General features: G+C 41.2%; 1 long non-coding RNA gene across 7 annotated transcripts; it reads right to left on the bottom strand.

The window, feature by feature from the left end:
• Positions 1-2509: 2509 nt before the first annotated feature.
• On the bottom strand, positions 2510-9277 carry LOC145435775 (uncharacterized). Of its 7 annotated transcripts, none has more exons than XR_013914013.1 (7): positions 8450-9277; positions 8079-8392; positions 7336-7473; positions 5946-6283; positions 5074-5222; positions 4216-4316; positions 2510-2973 (listed from the first exon to the last, which is right to left on the bottom strand). It is a non-coding gene; the product is annotated as an uncharacterized LOC145435775 (long non-coding RNA). The 7 variants fall into 7 exon arrangements; XR_013914014.1 differs by having other exon boundaries at positions 8079-8383; XR_013914011.1 differs by adding an exon at positions 7809-7946 and having other exon boundaries at positions 8079-9276.
• Between the last annotated feature and the right edge of the window lie 5407 nt (positions 9278-14684).

The following is a 14684-nucleotide window of genomic DNA, read 5'->3' as shown; positions in this document are numbered from 1 at the left end:
GGATGATACTATCTCGTGTTGTGGTTCACAACCTCCGATGAACGTTATATAATATGAGCTGCTTTGTCTGGAATACATTCATGTTAAAATTAATAACTGGGTAGAGCACTAAATTCAAGGGAGCAGATATATTCATCCAATTCTCCGTTGACTTACTTATAGTTACACAAAGCACTAAGACAAAATCCAATACCATTAATTTCCCCGTATTGCCAATCGCCGATGTGAATTCGGGAGGGTTCGAACCACAGGGTATGAGACTGCGCCCGATTGTTGATATAACAACCTTGATTTGACCCTGAATATACCACACGCAAATATTATATTGTTTATTATAGTCGAGCGCGATTGAAACGCGAAATATGTCCAATACCAAAGTCCCAAAAAGGCCGACTGAACTGACCTCTTACCAAGACCGAAACTGCTGCAACCCAAACCCCCAATCGGTTAGCTCGAAGTGTGCCCTACATTATTTCGGTGAATGAACATAAATTGAACATCATGTTTTTACGACTCCCCCACTGAAGAATACGCATAATTAGAGAAAATAGAAACAAACATTTCGGCTTCGGCCATTACCACGCCATGATGCACTAAGGCATATGAAGTTCCGGTGAATATGGGACTCCGAGAAGTGTGTCAAAAAATCGTCAGCGAGAAAACCTTAGCTGAAGAGGATTGCCCTTATGTTGAGCGTAAACTTCGATGTAGGCTATATAAGTCTAATCCCAGCAAACACCCGATGTCCAGTTGACTTCCTGCGGAAAAGACGCAGGACGCCCAGTGTTACTTCCCTGGAGTGGATTTGTCGACTACTAGAGGCGTCCTGTATGCTTCCTCAGTGAGTCGTACATTTCCCATTGTGGTCATGTGGCGACGCCCATCGGACGCATCTGACCTACTCTGGAGGAGACGCGACTCCCTATGGATGTGTCTGACTAACTTTGGCCTTGCCGCGACTCCCTATGGCAGTGGTCGGGAACCTATGGCTCGCGAGCCATATATGGCTCTTTTGGGCATGAGATATGGCTCTTTGCAAGATTTTTATTTTTGTGCTTAATTTATCAATATTGCAGCCACAATTGTCATTAAGTCTTCAGCACAGCACAGCACAGTATGAATAGTCTTTGAGAGGTTAATGTAGTGGCGTATTCAGGGTTAGGGGTTCGGGCGGATTTTTCAAAATCCTCAAATTTAAGTTGCTGTGGCGTCGGCGACCAATATCATTCCCAAATTCGATGTACCCGCCACGATATCTTGGATTGCACGATACGTTGATTGATCAAAGAGAATAGCAGACATGGCGGCGCCTGTATCACAATGCAGTTTTCAAATACACATTGTCTTCCTGATCTACGGCGAGAAATGAACTGCCGTGGAAGTGACATTCACAATTACAAATTCAAGAAACAACGCCACAGCTATCCACGTTCTTGACTGATAACGAAGCTTTCTAGTCGCTGCGCGTGGCGCAACGTTTTGTTACCGCCGAATACCTTGGGAATTCAGAAACCGAATCGGAATCAGTGCCACAATTACATTAGATTAATATCAGTTATTGTAAATTCTTTGATATTTACGATCAATTGCGCTATCACGGGTAAGGCATTGCCCGGCCTTGCCTCACCTATTATGCCTTACTTCTCCTTTCACGCTTTATTTTCGAGTAATAAATAGCCAATTTGCGTGATTTTGGTGGTAGAAATGTTCAAAATCTAGTAGACAGGTGAGGCACTGCCTCACTTGCCTCTCCTGACCCCACCTCACTGACGCATCACACATTACAGTGGGTATGTATACTGCTGTATAGTGACCATGTTTGGTTCCAGCTACGTATGTCATCATGGGTCCTCGCATTTGAGAATAGCATCAAGACGAACCTACGATCTCGTATCACTGACGAAAGTCTCGAATTTTGTATGAAGCTTAACTTCAACCAGACTACAAAGCCATCACGAATACCATGCAACACCAAAAGACGCATTATCTGTAAAAAGCGTGTAAAAGTAGTTTCATACTTTTACTGTTGTCTACATATGTTGGAAATTTAAATGTTAATTGTCTTAAGCTTCGAAAAATATCATATGCCTCTCAGTGCAATACAATTAAAAATGTATAACTAGCAAAGGATCTATGTAACTGAAGTTTCGCATACTCATTACTCAAATAAGGCAACCAGTATGATAAGTACGAGTTTTACAGAGAAAATACGGTGTAAACGACGAATTCCATGTAAAGGTTTCGAATTTGCACTACCATGACGTCACGATTTTTTCAATTGTGACGTAGTAGTTGATTGACATGTATGGCTCTTTGGGAGTTAGAATGGAAAATATAGGGTCAATATGGCTCTTCGGACGAAAAAGGTTCCCGACCACTGCCCTATGGACTTCTTTGACCTACTGTAGACGTGTCGTGGCTCCCTACGTACATGTTCTCAAGAGCCACATGGAGCACTACTTGATCATCTGAATTTCATACCTCAAGACTGACAACATTGGATCCAACATCAGCTCAGGCAATGCGTATATTAGGTGGGTGCGGGAATGAAACTGGTCAAAAAGAAGCCACACGATCATCACAGAAAAACAAAAGCAACTGCTAGGAAAACTGGAAACTATTGACAACAAACACCCCACATAAAAAAATCACTAGTATTAAAATAATACAAGGTGTCACAGTAATTCAAGGCACAGCAACTGCTTTGAGGCAGGAGCACTTAAAACTAATGACATAGTTGAAGTAAAAAAGTATCAAATAAATAAAAGTGCCCAAGACACAGCAACTGTTGGGAAAACTCGAGAGGTTTGCGCGGCCTCGGAATAAAAGAATAGTACCACAGGTATATAACAAATGGCAAAAAAATTGAAATGAGCATGAACGAAATCAATGCACCGCTCGTTTATGTTGGGCGCCTATTGCTCTTCGGCAATCATGAGTGGCTCCAACAATTCATTTCTTCGATGCTTGTGCCTGAAATATATACAGCAGTGTTAGCGGATTCTTCACGTTGTCTACTTTCACTTGAAGTAGATGTACTACGCTTTGGAAAGATCTTAAAATAGGTCACTATAGATGCGTATTACTTACACGTCTACTTGAAACTAACCACATCTACACATGTTCGACGAATACCTTTCTTAAACTACGCAAGTACTAATCAACTTCCACTAGAAATGATTTTTTCATTACTTGGGAATCACTAACTTGATAGAAATTTATGTTAATACTAATTAAACTACTTGAGTACTTACGCTGACTACTTATATTTGGACCATTATACATGTTGAAAGAATGTGACTAAATTATCACTAAATCTACTAAAATAGAACTACTTCAGTACCTTTCAAATTCAATTACCAATTGTAGTTTCTACATGCCTCGTACGTACATCACTACATATTCTTCATTATAAGTTTATGTTACATCTACTTCCACTGGAGTCCCAACGCTGACTACTATATTTATGAAAGAGACACTTGATAAAATGTAGTTTCCTACTTGAAGTATATTGAGCATGTCTTCTAAACCGCTACATATCCATCAATACGAATTATGTATTAAATGAGTGGTTCTCAACCTTTTTGTCTTCCCAGACCCCTTTTAGACAGTAACGGAACTACACGGCCCTTCAAGAACTTTTTTCAGGTTTAGTCAAATTATCGTGCAACCGTAATCGGTCTGGTGCAATTAATTACTGCATGCTAGTTATAAACAGCAACAAAATGTCTTTTCTGGAAAATAACATCATACCAGTTATACGCCAATATGGTTGTGTCAGTAGACTATTGAGAATTTAACAATTAAAATGAGTTTGAACAATAGGATATTCCATCTCAGGCGGCCACTCCTGAAGTTTTAGGAATTATGAAGCGAAACTGCCTCGTCATTCTCCTAATTGAAATAGGTTCAACATGCCCTGTAAATCGCTACTTATACTTCAATTTCAGTTTGGACATACATTTGACTCTGCTTCATTTGCAATTTGGTTTCGCTCACTTTCGTAAAATTGACTAGAGTTTTTACATGCAATTTTCAAGTCATAATTTGGCCGAATAAAGCGGTTATCTGGTGTACGATTCAAGCAGAGTCGACTTTACCATGTTAATCGCTAGTTTTGATTAGGAGGAAACCAATGACATTATTTCTACTTGAGTACCAACGATTACTATCTTGACACCATCTGGTTTTCATACGAGGTTAATTGACGCATACCTTCAACTTCTTTACTTTTTCCGGGGCATGGCGCAACAGAGAATTTACGGCGACTTCATATTCTGCTTGTGTTGTTGAAGAGTGGATTTTGCAGCAGGCAACTGAAAAGAGATTATCGGTTAATCCAGCGGTTCTCAATCTATTTTGACACGCCCCCCCTGGCGATGGTCTTGAAGATTGCATCGCCCTGACCACCCTTGCATTTATCGTCATGTCAAAGAGCTCATCATCTAATACAGCGGTGAGCAACCTTTTTGCTAATCATGGCCGCATTTCGATTACTTATGTATATAGGCATAGCCGCAATGAACGATCTGGACGCAAAATACCTATGGCAAACTGTCCATATCCATTCCCGGTGACCTCCGGACTATTCTACTTTTCACAATGGCCTATTGTACGCACCGAAATTGCGAGTGGCAATGTTATCAGTAGTTGCCACAAGTGCATATTGTCGCGCGGGGCGCGAAAACTTTCAGAGCCGCGAATGAATTGTTATTTCTTGACGACTCCCATTCAGGCACAGATTGAGCAGGGCGCTGCTGCATTAAAATCGAAAATTAAGTCTTGTTGAATTGCCCAGAAAGCGAAGAAAATTTCAAGATTATAATTAACATCTCTCGAAAATTCGGAAGTGAATTCGTAATTCCAATTTGCATGTCAACGGCAGCCGACACATACTAATTAAATTAGCCGTCGACGGCCGCACAAATTCCCTTCTACGTCCGCATGAGGCCGCACTGACGCAGGTTGCCCACCTCTGATCTAATAGTATACATAAGGTATTTCTTACGCCCCACAGGTTGAGAACCCTTGGTTTGATCGATATCCCAATTAGTTATGTATCGTTCAACTCACAGGAAATCATTCTATACATGGACCGCTCGATCCATGCCTTCTCTTTACGGTTGAATCCCTTGCCACACAGTGTCGATTCCCACTCGGTAATATATTCTTATAACTGTTTGACTCAAGTTTCTCCCTTCAATTGAAGACATTGCCGATACCTAGAAAATTGAAGCAATCAGCATGTTTGAAGCGAAGTCACACTGTCAACAGTCGAATTTAGGAAGCTACAACAGTTTGCAAAACAAAATTAAGGGACTAGAAGCTTATCAACTAGAGAGTCGGTCAAGAAGCTCAGAGTGGAATAAATTTGGCAACGTTCATAAATGGACCAAAGCTTGATAGCACCGACTTCTGCACGGATTTGCGAGTAGAGTTTGCAAGGTTTTCCCTGTTCAGCTCCGGTCATATTGGCTCATTTTGTTTCATGAGCTGGTGCAGCTTCAACGCTAACACCAGTATGAGGTTAACCAAGCTTGAAATATAGTAATAATTTAGTCATTGTGACGTAGTAATGACAAGTACAAGGAGTCGCAACCGGCAGTAAACAACGCATGGTTACGGTACACACCCACAAAATCAGCTGTAAAACAACCGAATGACAGAACACTAATGAAAGATTCCCGGCCTGTAGAGATGTTCCTTCATGAACGTATTGTTTGCTGCAATATATAAGTTCTGCACTCCGAAAAGCCCAGTTGCAAAAGGTATTTGATGAAATCATTCATGCCGTGTTGTCAATAATGCGTACTTGGATTAAGAGAAATAATACGTCATAGTGTTGCAATGCCAATCCTTTTAAGTACGTAGGGATTGTTAAATATTATCCTAGTGTGTCCCAAGCTGTAAAACTTCTTGAGAACTACTGGTATACGTTCCCTTACCATTTTAGACCTCCTTTACTCCGTGTTCAATCGCTCATTCATGAATGATTCCAGATCCTCGCTATCTTGAAAGGGTTCGGAAAGAATCTCATCGATCCTTATTCGAGTTTGGTTATACGAACCAGGACTTCTGCGAACGTAATTTTCTACTTTCTGCATGCATTGTAGCAGAAGTGTTTCATTACTCTTCATTTGCCGACATAGACTATCGACGTCTCCACGTAAGCCCTCAATGTTTCAAGAAATACCATGGATGTCTTCACGAATGAAATCCAGTTGCTCGAATCGATTTTCTGTCTTGGTGGCATCACGACTCGAGCTTAGACCCATATCGTAATCTGGAAAAAATCAATTCGTGTCATACGCTATAAGCAGTCTTATGCATATCAACTTGGTGAATCAAAACAACTTACCACTTAACCTACTACTTTCAGATACATTACTTAGACCAGGGGTCGCCAACTCAAAACGGGTCGCGGGCCATTTTTCAAATTTCATATCGGCCGCGGGCCGCAGGATTTCAAAATCGATATAAAGTAGGCAACCACATTTTAAAACTCTTCGTCAGTACAACGCTGTGCTACCTAACATAGGCGATGGGTGTGGTATAGTGACCACAGAAGAAGTAATATTTTATTATTAAAGGAATACAAATGCAACAAAGAATCGCTGTCACCAATTTCATGTTATTTTGAGCTCTGTGCTGTGCACGATACCTGGAAACGCTTTTTGGGGGTAGCGAGATACGGTACTAGCAGTAAGACCATCTCCACTTAAAGCTTGATCTTGTGGTGAAGCCCTAAGCTAGTGTTTTCAAACCTTTTTAGACATGCCCCCTTTATAAAACTGAACAATCCCCTCCCCCTTATCGTCATATCACAAAATGCATCCGTAATGCTAACAATCCCAACGGATGGTTCGATGGCATGAAAGGTTATGAATGTTGATGAGAGAATTCTCTATAAATTCCTGATTATACACAGAGCAACATCTATAACTTGAATTCGATGTAAATCGCGCGGAGCGCGAAAAAATTTTCAGTTGGCCACAGCTCCGCGTTTTTCAGATGCTTTTACGCCCCCACAATGGGGGAGCGCACCCCAGTTTCTGAACCACTTCCCTAAGCCGTTTTCTAAGCGTCTCGGTCTTGGCAGTGTTTGAGCCATTACGCGTAAATTTCAGCATTTCAAAATGTTTTCTTAGCTTTCTTCTGAAATCTCAAATCACGTCGCGGGCCGCAAAATATGACCTCGCGGGCCGCATGCGGACTTAGACACACATGTGACTGGTTTGCTATATTGGGATAGCCAAGAAGACATATCACTTGCGATCATTTGGAGCATAAAATCAATATGAACAGCTGCAATAATCAGAAAAGACGGATCCCAACCTCCACCAGAGCTTTTCTCTTCGTGTCTAGCTTGACATGAAGTTTTCTGTGCTCTAATCGTTTTCACACGAGGAGATGGCACGAAGTTGCGCAAATCTTCACCAGCTGAGCGTTTCGGTACTTTGTTCGCATCTTCCTCTGCAATGAATTGAAATACCTCAATTGCGTTGAATCATATATATCTTGTATGCAAGTATGATGTTCAATGGAAATTAAATCAACTCGTCATTTCAATTCTTAATGAAATCCTTAAAATACAATCTGGAAGTAGTAGGAATATGATCATTGTCATTGTTTTGTAGCAGTGTAGTAATTACAGCTAATGACAGCTAATGTACACGTCAATTTGTGATTACACTCTTCCCCGCATAGAGTTGCGAAGGTACGATTTGACAAGTGATTGAACTAATAGAAGATTGACATCTACTTCAACAACATCCAAACAACTGTAATAGTTAAAGAAGGATGCCAACCTTCACCAGAATTTATTAGTTTTCAAACTGTGACCCCACGATCAGGCTTCTTTCTGCTGGTCTGTTTCCGACGAGGTGCCGCACGGTGACCTAAATCTTTACCAGCATAGCATTTTGGTACTGTGTTGGTATCTACATCTGTAATAACACCAGAGAGTTCGTTGAACAGTTGTTGTACGAAATTTCAGATCACAAATTTTCATAATACCCAAATGAAGTCTGACTAGTAACACTAATTGACACGAATTCGGATCATTTTGTTCTATTCACCAGAATCAGAACTCTGTTCCACAAATCGCGCAGGCGCTTCAACTCTTCGTTTTGTGCCGATATCCGAGTCTGTGTCCACATTACTTGTATACAGAGCTTCTTAAACTTTCGAATCGGCCTTTGCCCACAAGTCTGGAAAATACTGCGACTACCGGTACCAATCCATTCCTAGCACTTTGATAGTAGAACATACCTGTTCTATATAGTATTCTTATATATTGTTTCGACCAATTTTCTGGTGGCTGATTAGGCTGAACTCCATTTCGAGCTTTTGATCGGGAATGGCTTGGCAGCTAAAAACATTGCTGTTCTCCCTTAATTGTCATTAAGAGATGCAATTACCAATGACATAATTCATCACAGCAACTTACATGATCTTACAGTATTATCCACGAATAATGGACGATAGCCGCAGCTCTCTCGGAAGTGAAAACTACTACAAAATATTTTTTCTGGTACTATCCATATTTAGACTCCTAAAAAAACATGATTTACACAGGTATGCCCCTTCCCTGTTCACGGAAAATAGGTCAGTCAAATAGTGATAAAAATATTCACAACCGAATTGCAACCAATCTTTAGGCACAGATTGAACACACACATTCGAAAGAAAAATTCATGCGCAATGCTCAAAAACACAATCTTACTTCCAAGTTCCAGCAAAATAGCCCTGGACGCTAAAAGACTCTGAACTGACGACAGCGGCCACAATCTACGACGCAAACGTTTCCTTCTAATCCATTCCCTCTCATATTTCAGTCGATCCGCCATTACCATTACCGTAAACACGTCTGTTCAAGATCAACCATAAACCACGTGCGATCGATTACGTCACCGGACAGAAGAAAGAAGATTGTGTTGCAATAGCGTTTTGGTTGATTGAATTTCTCAAGATCGTACCGATCGCACAGAAGATTCACATCATGATTAAATTATAGAGGATGAGATACTCTATAATAAAATGTTGTGGTTCCAAAGACATCATACATTATTATATCAGACCTCTTTAACAGATTGCGGCCACGATGATCGATAACCGGTCTTGTGAAGTTCTGTGCGATGGAAAAAGTCATTTCCATATTGACATTGCTATCACGGTTCCATTCCAGGGGATTTCACATGTAATCATGAGCTAGTGCATTTAGAAAACTTTCATTTCGCATTGATTCCACATTAGAAAAAAATCACTCAAACGATATCCTAATAGGGATGTCCTGACCAACTCCTATGTGTATGCTATCCAGATACCCCATCATTATGACATCCACTGGAGTGGTCATTGGTGATAGGCATACGAACATTCTTGAAGTTACTTCCTCTGGTAGTCACCTGGAGTTACATAATTGGACGTCAATTTGTGACTTACTGAGCAAGTCCTCAGTCACTAAAAATAGGACGTGGGACGATTGGGAATAAATATGGACGTACCCGTGAGTCCGTGGGAGATCGGGTGTTTGCTGGGATTGTCCATAGGTGCTTAAATCGCTCGTGCCGAATTATCATGTCGTTGAAAACTGCTCCCCACAGGACAAATAACATCCATCAGAGAAAATTATTTGCCAGAGACGAAATACCAATTTTGAATCACGTGCTTACTTCAGTTTAATACGTTTATGCGTTTCAATAACTTTTGACTATATAGCGGACAAGAGGTAACAAAATAACATGTAACGATTTAATTGTACCAACGGGCACGCCCAAATATGTTCAATTATTAATTACGTGACCTTCAATTTCCAATGCAACAGCTCACTCAGCGCTACTGGTAAATCTGATTACGTGGGCTGAGAAAATAAAAAGTTTATAGTAACATATATATGCAATTCCAACCTATTTCATTCATGCATTATAGAAAATTTTGGCTCCTAGGGCAACCAGGGCACACAAACTTTGCTGACCATCGAAATCACGCGACGGGGTTCTTGGTGGCCAAGCCCTCTCATGAATTTCGTTTATCACGCTATGGGTGCCCAAGACAATCGTTTTAGGGGGGCTGACAAAGTGCTCCCTGTTACCCGTTGTCTTTATAACAGTCCTTACAATATGAGGTGGGGGCGCTGGAGCACGATAATTTTTGAAAGGGGGCGCTGGAGGAAAAAAGGTTAAGAACCACTGTACTAGATGAAGTCTTTCAACCAGACACCCGCCTCCGCCTGAAACATGTAAATCAGAGGCATGCAAGGCAACAAACGAGTACCCCGGCGTAACGATGTAAATTTCATAAACAATATATCTACTAGAGATTAACACGATCAGGATTTTGGATTCTAACCGGATTGGAATCCAGCGAGTTTTTTTCTAACATGATCGGATCTGGATTCACGTTTTTGCCCGACTGCCTGATTCGGATCAGGACAGGATTATAAATTTATACTACATGAACGTGACTTTCTGTTTGTTTCCTTCGATGATTTGTATTAACTTGGACTCGACTGGCTTCATCATTGCATCATAATTTTTTTAAAATCTCTAATAGCACACTTCAATGTATTGCCATGATGTAATTAAAGAAATTTCGACCACAATAGAGACCTGACACTGGCAATAGATGGTCATTGTTGAATGGCTCCTGCTCAACCTTGTGCAGGATAATTTTAGTTCCGGATTTAACATTTGAGACTGAAACAGGGTCCGGTAACGATCAGGATTCTATTTTATCGAACAGGATTGGATCCGGGTCAGTGCATCTCTAATATCTACTCAACCCAAGTTACGGTTGTGGACAGTAGACAATATGCATGATGCATAAATAAGCGCCCATTGCGGGGGGTGTGCTCCGCCTACTCATTGTCCACAACACGGTGGACGATTGAATACACGCCCACACGGTCGATTGAACAACTCAATACACAGGATGTACTCCAACGCGTTGATAGTTTGACAGATGAAGGGAGGCCTTCTTAACGATTGGAAACACTGTCGGATGTCACACTTCACCACGCGATAAGATATTTTGTCTAGATTCACACTTTCATTTCCACGGAGACGGCAAGTACTTCCGTTCACCATCAATTGCAAATCGTGAGTTCGCATATTCACAATCGGATAAAAGTAGGTAATGAAGTTGTAATAAACATGCTGCTCATCACTTACCGAGTCATAACATATCGAACCCATTTTTATCCTACTTAAATTTCAAATTACGACCGAGAAACCATCTGATCACGTTGAAAATAGATATTCTGGGCTGACAAAATCTCAGTTTATTCGTAGCATGCCGAGATTCACAAACACAGTGGCATTCATACTGAATTTTCTCAGCGTGGCGTTCCCCTTCATTGTTATCTGACAATATCAAGGTTCACCTATAATGACACCTGCTGATAAGAATTGTAATTAACAGACACATACAGTTGCATAAGTAGATACGAAGCTGGGTATCGATGTGTATCGCAGAATCGCACATTGCGCTCTATCTTGAAACTGTGATGTATAATGTGCGCGCAAATCGACAGCACAGTTTGAAATAATGAGCGCGAAAGCTCAACTGTAATGCTATATATATATGTCACGGGCGACAAAACGATTTCATTCATACTCAAGTTGTCCTGGGGATTAGAGACTTACCAACATCAAATCGACGGAATGGCGTCTCAGATTGAAACCACTGCAACAAGCGAAGTCTCAACACCGGAACACAGCAACCATGCATTCAAAGCCACACGAATGTGGAACCAAATAGTGGATGGATTTCGTGCAAAGGTTCGCTGCGAAAGACAGAGAAGACGCACGCGGACATATGAGCATTGCTTTACGGCCAACCGTGCTATTAAAGACTTGTGCGCTGTCTTGAATACGCAACAGCATTGTTCTGGAGTGGTAACGAAGGAAAAGGCTATCAAGCTACCGAGGATGTTTCTGGAGAAGCACATTATCGAAGATACACACGGGAGATGAGAAAAGGCGAACATATCAGCTGGGCAAATGTTATACAGGTATTACGAAATTACTCAATATCGCATTTAAGATAGCGGAAAGTATTTATGAATGTATTTCCACACTTCGTAGATTTCCAAAGAAAGACAGACTTCTGAACGTATCAAAATCTACCAGGTCTTCTTCCGTGTCGGCTACCTCGTCGCGAGATGCATCGCCAAAACTTGAGTGCAAACAGAAGAGAGTGAATTTCGTTATTCCGCGACGAAGATCACGAATCGTGTCGAATACAAAAATGCGTAAGAATCAAAATCGGGTAAATTGTTATGGTCTATGTCGCAGCAGGTATAGGAATTCCCCAAACAGCATCCCTAATGTGGTACGGTCAAAGTGCAAATACTTCGTAGTGCACGGAATGCTGTTTCTATATTACTACATGGTTTAGCTATTGGTGATACGTTGCTGAAACGATCTTTCACATTTTATTATGCAGCATTTCATGTGGAATATTAGTCAGGGTGTAGTATCAAAATGAATAGCGAAGGTTGTACAGTACTTGCGATGCCTTATTTAGTTACGTTTTATATCGCGATATCACTGATTGTGTTTCTCTGTCTGTGTGTATGAGTGTGATATTATGAAAGTTATGCATTAACTTTTCCATTACATTTGTAGGGAACGAGAGGAGCAGTACGAACCCCGCCGAAGACATTGAGATATTCAGTTATACGACACGATGGTGCATTTGAAATTCCTCCGTGACAAGTCACATAGTCATTATCATGACCGTACTGAGAGATTTGTATGCTGAAAGATGCCAGCAATCATCAATTCTCAATCTCACTTTTATTATAGATAACTAACCTACGGATAGATGGGCAACACGTGATTCACGGACGAGAGACCGGATGCTCGTCAGATTTGTTGTCGCTTCATAGCATGAAGCGGGCAAAGCGGCATGTCGTCAGCCAGATTGACTGTTAAAAATGCAGGTATGTTTGGTGCGGATAGGATAAAGGGCAATCAGAACAGGTTATTTAGTGATACAGTATCAACGCATCAATATCAGGAGTATATTTAAGGAGCAAAAGAAGTCATGATATTCACTCTTATTATTCAGGTTATCAATTGGTTTCAATATTGAATCCAGCTGAGGTTTCCTTGAAATATTTTGGTTTGTATATTCGTAGATAGGTTTTGGTATATATTAATATATATTGATAAATAAAGAGAAGACGTTTTCATAAACCAGGCATAATTAAGAAGGGAAAATTAGATTTCGAATTACTGACTAAGGCCCGTATACAGCGAGGCCTCAAACTCAAGTCTTGCTCAACGGAGTAAAGGCTTCGTTGAACTCCATTGGAGTAGAGGCTTCATATTCAAAGACATTGTCGAGCTTTGCTCAGTTCTGAGTCTTACTCGACATGTTTAGCTTAATGTATTTGGTGTGCAGTATCACACCGCTTGTACAATTAGTAGGATCTTTGGTGTGCACGAGGCACCGATTTCATATCGACAGACAGGTATACGGCACGTGTTTGATTCCTTTCAGATAAAATGGATATTGACATAGATATGTTAGAATACTACATGCAAGAGGATGGAAACAGGCTGCAGCAAGTACAGAAGTACATTACAGATTTTGATAATCCCTTGGAATACCTCACTGAGGAACTGTGTTCTGATCGCTATAGGCTTAACGAAAGCCGGAGTTAGTGGATTTATGGAGGTCCTACAGTGTGACCTTACCTGTGGCAGCCGTGCTCTATACTGCCCCTTACGTCAGTTGTAGTATTGTCGCATCGTGCTTTCACTTCCTCTTTTGCCTCTGGCCGCTTCGGCGGACAGACGTATAATAAAAGCTCTGCAGCAGTTGTTGAATCGTGTGTGATCAACTACAGACGGAGGTCTGCTACAATGGCGAGCTCGCTAAAAACGTTACTTCATTAATTTGGCTGCAAGTCTGAAGATTCCTGGACAGTAACGGTATGTTGAAAGTTGGCGGAAATTCGATTACGGCATTGGCTATTTGAACCGATTGAAGAAGCAGTTTTGCATCGATATGAGAAGTTTGAAGACTTGACTGATGGCTTCACTTCGTAATTACTGTTTCACTGGCGGAACTGATGTGAGCGCGCGTGGAGGGGATGGAGCTTGTGACTCTCCCGGTCCGATGTCATGAAGAGGGGGTGGAGCATGTGACTCTCCCGTTGATGTGGCGCGGCGTTGTTATGGTTTTAGTTTAGGGAATTGTTCACTGATGTTAGTTTAGGGTTAGTGTTCTGCTAATGTGATGCGGTCATGCGGATGTTTGCGATTTTGTTGGTGATTTTGAACTTGTCGGTTTTGATGTTGCTGTTTTTTTTTTATTGTAGTTTGTGAGAGTGCTTTTATAGGCACTTCTCAAGTTTGATGGGGAATAGTGTGGCAGCCGTGCTCTATACTGCCCCTTACGTCAGTTGTAGTATTATCGCATCGTGCTTTCACTTCCTCTTTTGCCTCTGGCCGCTTCGGCGGACAGACGTATAATAAAAGCTCTGCAGCAGTTGTTGAATCGTGTGTGATCAACTACAGACGGAGGTCTGCTACAGATCAATCGTCAGCAACTATAGTAGAGAATTCGAAAGAACAGCGTATATCAACAATCGTAACACAAAATATGACGTCACGATTGTTGATATACGCTGTTCTTTCGAATTCTCTACTAGTTGCTGACGATTACCCCTG

This window comes from Botryllus schlosseri, chromosome 3 (genome assembly GCF_051294905.1).
Source record: "Botryllus schlosseri isolate E-star chromosome 3, Bs_hap1, whole genome shotgun sequence".
In the NCBI taxonomy this organism is placed as follows: domain Eukaryota; kingdom Metazoa; phylum Chordata; class Ascidiacea; order Stolidobranchia; family Styelidae; genus Botryllus; species Botryllus schlosseri.
Note: the sequence above shows the minus strand (reverse complement) of the source record. Positions and strands in the feature narration are given on the sequence as shown.